Here is a 6874-nt window from a genome sequence, read left to right as displayed (position 1 = left end):
GTAAGTCACTTTGGACAATAGCGTCAGCTAAATGCAATGTAATGTAATGTAAGATGATCGATGGCTATGCCATATTTGCCTCTGAGCCTTGACAAGTGCATGTTTCAGGCTTATCAATTAACAACAGGAGGGGTCACAGACATAAGACCAGCCGTTAAATAAAGCTCTTCTGACCTTAGCTGTCATTTGGGTATATATTAATGCTGCCCATTATGAGCACAAGCAATTTTCACCCATTTATTAATTATATGTTTTAAATTTGAGTGTTTCCTATCCCCTAAACCTCCAGGGATGTAAACAGTGTAATACGAAAATCTCTTTTAAAACTACAATTCCCAGTAGAGACGTGCCATATAGTCCAGCAGCAAGTCCTCAAAAAAGGCTTTAGTTTTCGAGATACCCCTACCCGAGGTAGAACAAATGACAACAATGATTTTTCTTATCTTTAGGGTCTCCCATTAATGAAATTGATTGTTGTCAATTTTTATTTTGGGGGAAAAAATGTTTTTTGGGTTGTTGTTTATAACTACCCAAACCCCTGAAAAAGAGCCAAATTAAACCAGGCCGAATATGGGAAAGGTGACAAAAAAGCCCATAGCTTCAGAATGACAACTCTTTTCCTCTTCAGATTTGCTGAGGTATGAACCAGGTGGTTGTCCTACATCACCAAATAGTCAGACAATTATTTAACTAAGACAATACTGAATTATAGTCCTGCAAACTTAGCTTTAGTTTAGACGGAAATTGTACTTTTTGGTGATAGGAACATAGGACTCAATCACTTTTCTCTCATTTATCAGAAAAACTGAAATCCCTAAAATATATGCCATTACTGAATTGTCTAGGGTGCTATTGAACACTAACCAGTAGTTGTATGGAAATATATGGTACAGTTCTATTGCAAATGAGATTTCTTTAGACATAGGCCAACCTCTTCTCTGAGACAGTCACATTCCGAATGGGCGATAAGTGGCACAATAGCCTATAAGTTAAGAATGCTCACTCTGATGGTCATTATATTTGGAAAGGGAAATACCAGGTTGCTGAACTACATCACCAAATAGTCAGAATAAGAGTAACCCAATACAATCAAGTGTATTAGTTATAAATTGCAAGCCTCTAAAGGCTTGCAATTGCAATTGCAAACCAATGCATAGGTGCAAATAGTACAGGTTGTATTGAAACTGGAACCTTAATTCAAAGTACAGTATACAATTCATCAAATAATTATGTGAGAGGTCAAGTATATAGATACTAGAATATAATGTTAAATGTCAGGTTCCTCAGAAACGTTAGGGGACACATTTTGACATTCTGCACAGCAGGTGCAGAACTCCGTACAGCGAAGGCCAACAGAGAGGCACTGTCACTTCCCACTCTCTCCACACTTTGCATCTTTGCAATAGACCCTTTTACAGCCGACGTCATCAAAAAGTTGCGCGCGCATGTGGGCAACGGAAGTGGTGTTGTTTTCAAGCAGTTCTGAATGACAAAGACGAGGTAGCAACTGGTTAGCAAGCATTTACAAACTGTACCCAGCATCATCATGTCTGGTTGATACGGTTGTACGAATCGCTATTCCACCGGGGGACTAAAGGTTTATAGGATTCCGAGAGGACCACGACCATTTCAGAGCAACCCGCGGCGTCTGAGGCTGCAGGCGATTAAACGTGTGGACTGGAATGGACATAATCAAAAATGCTTGCGTCTGCAGCGCCCACTTTATATCAGGTAATGAGGTTATCTAGCCTACTCTTTGATTTTACGGGAGAGCCTTGTTTACATTAGTGATTGATGATGTAGAATAATAATCAAATGCAGCTAAAGTTTGATAAACTGGCGTTAGATTTTCCTAGTAGCTTGCTAGGCTAAACAAACATGTTTGTGTTTTATTTTTGCAGGCGAGGCATCATTGGACTCTAGTAGTCCTGATTTTGTGCCATCTGTGTTCATGTACACAAAACAAAGCCAGAACCCAAATGCAAAGATGGACAGGTAAGATTAGAGTTGACATCCTCTGTCGTTTTTTGTTTTGTTTTCCTCTCTTGCATAAGCTTTGGTGCCTACAGCTGCTGTTTTGAGATATGGATTAGTCGAACTATGAATTTCTGCTGTTACTGTAGGTACCATAGGAAAAGGAGGAGAGCTGACACTGCAGCAAATCAACGTGTTACTTCTGAAACTCCTGAACAAGAATGCAGCATGGATCCAGAACAAGAATGCAGCATGGATCCAGAACAAGAATGCAGCATGGATCATTGTCCTGGTATGAATATATGAATATATCATCTTACAATTAACTGATTGATTGTCAGGGTTCCCACCCTCACTGAAAGAGTCAATGTGCTCCTATTGTGTGTGTGCTCCTGCCAGGCCCACTGCTCCAATTGCTATGTATGTCTGTGTGTGACGTGTACACTGGCCCCTGGATGGGTCAAATGCAGAGGAAAAATCTCCCCCTGGGATCGATAATGTATATTCTCTTCTGTCATGGAAAAGTTTTGAAAATTAATTGGTAAAAATGTGTGAGAACCCCTGAATTGTGAACTTGTTTGCATTGGTTGCAGCACATGCAAATTTTTCACTTTTCTATATTAAAGCTGAAGAGGATATCCCAGTTCCAAAGAGAGAGTAAGATGATCTGAACCTGAGATACAGTCAACTTCAGGAGGAATATGTCAACCTGCGACAGGAGTTTGACACACTACGAGCAGAACATGTAAAGCTGAAAGAGGAGCTGCAAAACACTACATTCTCCTACACCACTGTTAAGTGCAACATTGGACAATTGATTTTTCTCACAGGACTGACCTCTGTGGTCTTTGAGTGGCTGATTACAAAAATGATGGGCAGCGTAGAAAGAATTCACAACAAACTTACAGTAGAGGACCACGTATTGGTTATATTTATGAAATTAAGGTTGGGCCTATGTAATACTGACTTGGCTTATAGATTTCAGGTATCGAAAACCACCTTATCAAATATTTTGCAGAGCTGGGTCCCTGCTATGGCCTTGGTCCTCAAGCCACTCATTAAATGGCCAAGTAAGGGTGCAGTACTTAAAAATATGCCAAAAATATTCAAGCGCAACTTTAGAAGATGCCGGTGCATAATAGATTGCACAGAAATGTTTATAGCTAGACCCAGTAATCTGACTTCCAGGGCCCAGACATGGTCAAACTATAAACACAACAACACCATTAAATATTTGATCGGCATCACTCCAGCTGGTGCAATTTCCTTTCTGTCTCCTGGGTGGGGTGGACGGGTTTCAGACAAGCAGATCACTAAGGAGTCAGGTTTCCTCAAACTTTTGGAGCCTAGGGATGAGGTTTTAGCAGACAGATTTCTCATCAGAGATGAGCTTGCGGCCTATGGTGCAACCCTTCGTATCCCTCATTTCACAAAAGGAAAGAAGCAGCTTTCTGCACAGGAAGTGGACACATCTAGACAACTTTCTCGTGTGAGGATCCATGTAGAGCGAGTTATTGGTCGGTGGAAAAACTTTAAGATTTTACAAACAGTTATTCCTTTGTCGCAGGTTGACATACTAGATGATGTTGTTATTGTATGTGGTGCCCTCACAAACCTCTGTAAGAGTTTTGTTCCCAAATGAGTTACACGTAACCATGTATGACTTATAAAGTGATTTTACATTTGTAAAACATGTATATAGGCCTACTGTACTTAAAACTTAATGCATTTTAATAAACCTCCCCACATTGGCTGCCACTGGTGTGTCTAATGGTCCTTTCCCCCCCAGATTATCTCAACAATTCAGAGTGCAGTCTCACATTTATTTGTAATGTTGTTACTAACAGAGTTTCATTCCATTCAGGTGCCATTAAAGTGCCACTAAACATTAACAACATTAAAAGTAGGAGTATGTACAATATATTAGAATCAAACTGGTTCTGTATGTTGTAAATAATAATTTTAGGTTGCAAATTATCTCTATGGATACATATATAGCATTACAGAATAAAACTTAAAATATCTTGTTGCACTGAAGTGCATCTAGACACAGCTGTCAATAACAACATCAAATGTAAAGAAAAGGCTGATGATGAATTCATTGTTTCAACTGTAATGCAACTTTAACAACCAGGGAAAGACAATCCATAACCGACATCTAACACCATATCTGGTCTCCTATCACAATACAATACATTATATTGCTCACTCCTACATGAAGGCATTCAAGCCTCAACTCTCAGACATTCCCTAAATAACCATGTTGCTGGCTTCCTTTTTATGTGTGCACAACTGTAGTGAATGTGGTTGTTGCATTTGACACAGATTATCATTTTACCAAAATCTGGTCTTTCACAGTATTTGCAGGCTCTCTGTGACACCAAGACAGGATCATGTCTTCTTGTCAGTAATTCAGGCAACACACTCGAGCTAAAGAACTCATGTGCTTTTGGCAAAGCCTCCTGCAGAAACTCTTCATTTCTTTGGATACGTTGCACAATGAACGTCTCCTTAGTCCACAACACAAAGTCACAGTAGCTAACACCACACACAGACATGTGAAGTTGAGTTTGATAGTAGTATGTGTGTGAATGTTTCAAAGAGAATGACTTGTCCAGACAAAACTGCTTGTCTTCTGTACATCCTTGAAGGTTATTCCTGTATTTGTAGGGACATTTTATCTCTACCACCCCTTTGCCACAGCAGGTACATCTTGCTATCCCATCTGGCGATGATCCAAGGTGTGGCTCAGAAGGTTGCACTACTAAGCCATATGAGCTGATGCTGAAATCTGTATGGCTTTGGGACATAAATGCAGTGTAGGCTTGTCTTGCCGTTTCCTCCATGTTTTGACCCCAGAGCACAGATGGGACATTTAACTCTGTTTTGTTGTACTGCATTATATCATTTAGGTATGTTTTGCTGATCTTGTCAGTTGTGGCTGCATGGTGAAATGTGGTGCTTGTTATCCGACCAGCCCTATAGGTCTGCCACTCATTTGACCTTGACTGTTTCCGTGTCACAAATTCCAGTTTCTCACATTGTTGAGGTTGTAGTGTAGTTTTTAGTTTGTGAAATGTATCCTCACATTTCACCTTCATTTCCTGTGGTGAGAGTTCCCGGAGTGTTGCATCAAATAAAGCAGTCAAGGGCTCAGGTAAGTCTGGATGCTCCTCTGAATCAGTGTCAGACGATGCAGTGTCCGTGTCACTGTTTTCCAGGCTCGTCAGCACTGCAGCACCTGGGTACACATCCAGCAGTTCCCGGATGTCATCATCTGTCAACACTGATAATAGAGCAACAAAAAGACACAATTAGTGTGCTGCATAATGTTCACATTTTAAGAATAATGACTGAATTATTCTAAAACCAGACCAGTTAAGCTGTAGATAACAAACAATCGAATTTCTAGAATCAGTAATCTGAAGACAAAAGGACAGAAATATTCAAACTAACATAACAAATGATACTGAAACTATTCAAACTGAGCGTGTATGTTTACAAAAAGTCATGATGCCACGTTGGCCTGTAGGCCTTTTCATCTCTGCATCACCAAGTAACACCTTTATCAGGCTACATTATGGTTTCAAGACACTGAGGAGAAACCCTGAGAATTAATTAAATGCACTATGGCAAAAGGAAACTTATCTAGGCTCTGTCAACTATTACATGCCTCTGGGTGTGATACTATTCTTCCTAGCAGATGTTGAAGCTGCTGGAAGTTGCCTGCCAAGCCTCTTTGGTTTGTGGAAGCTGATTTCCCTCAATGGAGCTGGTCTGACTTCTTTCCTGCTGATGTCTTTCCACATGCACACTCCAGAAGTAACCGCTGCTTTCTCTGTCCTTCCCATCCTAACATAGAGCTCAACTTTAAATAATATTGCAGCTGCATGGCTGCAGCATGACCCAAGCCTGAAATTTCACAAAATCATAATAAACATACTGGGCTTGAAAGTAACATTTGCTCTCAGACAAATCTCGGCTCTGGCTAAGAAGTAGGTAAACATCTAACTTACTAGACGTGTGAGTATCCTAAGCTTAATCAGGTTTTGAATGTAACTGAATGATATTGGCTGCTGACATTTTGAACCCTGTTGTCACTGTGTTGTTGTTCATGAACATATTAGTTTCAAACCCCGGTTATGATGAGAAAGTTACAGGGCAAGGCATACGATTTTTGATATGGAAAGGAGAGTAATAGCCAGCTGAAAGGACAGTAACACACCCCTGAACTGTTACCTACAATCCCACAACACCAAATAATAGGCTACTTACCCCGCCATACAGGTGCAATTCGCTGTGAGGACGTAGTTTTCTCGTTGGTTGATTATGACCCAAGCCTCATACATCGTTGTCTTGTGTCCTTGTCTTTGACTAGGGAGAATTTCTGATCTCAAAATACAAAACTCTGAGTCTATGTCATGGTATTTGACGTTCTGTACATGACCACAGACAACGTATTCGTAAGCATCCACTGATTTATAGGCTCGTAATTTCTCTCTGGTGTACACGCTCGGTTTCTCAATTAAATAGGTATATATATCTGGCCACTGTATATTCGGCCACTTGCTAACGTCTTCAACCCACTCACCAATAGAACACGGATCTGGAAGTCGGACACCATTTGTCAAAGTCAACTTGTTAAGGTAACATTCACGATCTTTAGTTGATAATCCCCTTGCGTAGCTTGACAAGTTGTTTATCTCTGCCATCCTTCTGTTGCCACAATGCGCACGCATACGTTCTACGTCATCATTGTGTACAAACACAAAAAGGGTCTTTCCAAGTGAGTAATGTCTCTCACTTCTGTAGGTGCTGGGGTTTTTGTAAATAGCACTGGTTGAATGGCCCCATCTCTGACATCTCATCCCTGCCAACAGGACTCCATAACAAGGGTTTG

General features: G+C 40.5%; 1 long non-coding RNA gene across 2 annotated transcripts; it reads right to left on the bottom strand.

Annotated features, from left to right (window-relative positions):
- Positions 1 to 4760: 4760 nt before the first annotated feature.
- Positions 4761 to 6556, bottom strand: LOC307023204. Of its 2 annotated transcripts, none has more exons than XR_013803632.1 (3): positions 6250 to 6556; positions 5648 to 5886; positions 4761 to 5260 (listed from the first exon to the last, which is right to left on the bottom strand). It is a non-coding gene; the product is annotated as an uncharacterized lncRNA (long non-coding RNA). The 2 variants fall into 2 exon arrangements; XR_013803633.1 differs by having other exon boundaries at positions 5648 to 5826.
- Positions 6557 to 6874: the final 318 nt, after the last annotated feature.

The sequence above is a fragment of the Notothenia rossii genome (genome assembly GCF_949606895.1).
Source record: "Notothenia rossii genome assembly, chromosome: 10".
NCBI lineage: Eukaryota > Metazoa > Chordata > Actinopteri > Perciformes > Nototheniidae > Notothenia > Notothenia rossii.
Note: the sequence above shows the minus strand (reverse complement) of the source record. Positions and strands in the feature narration are given on the sequence as shown.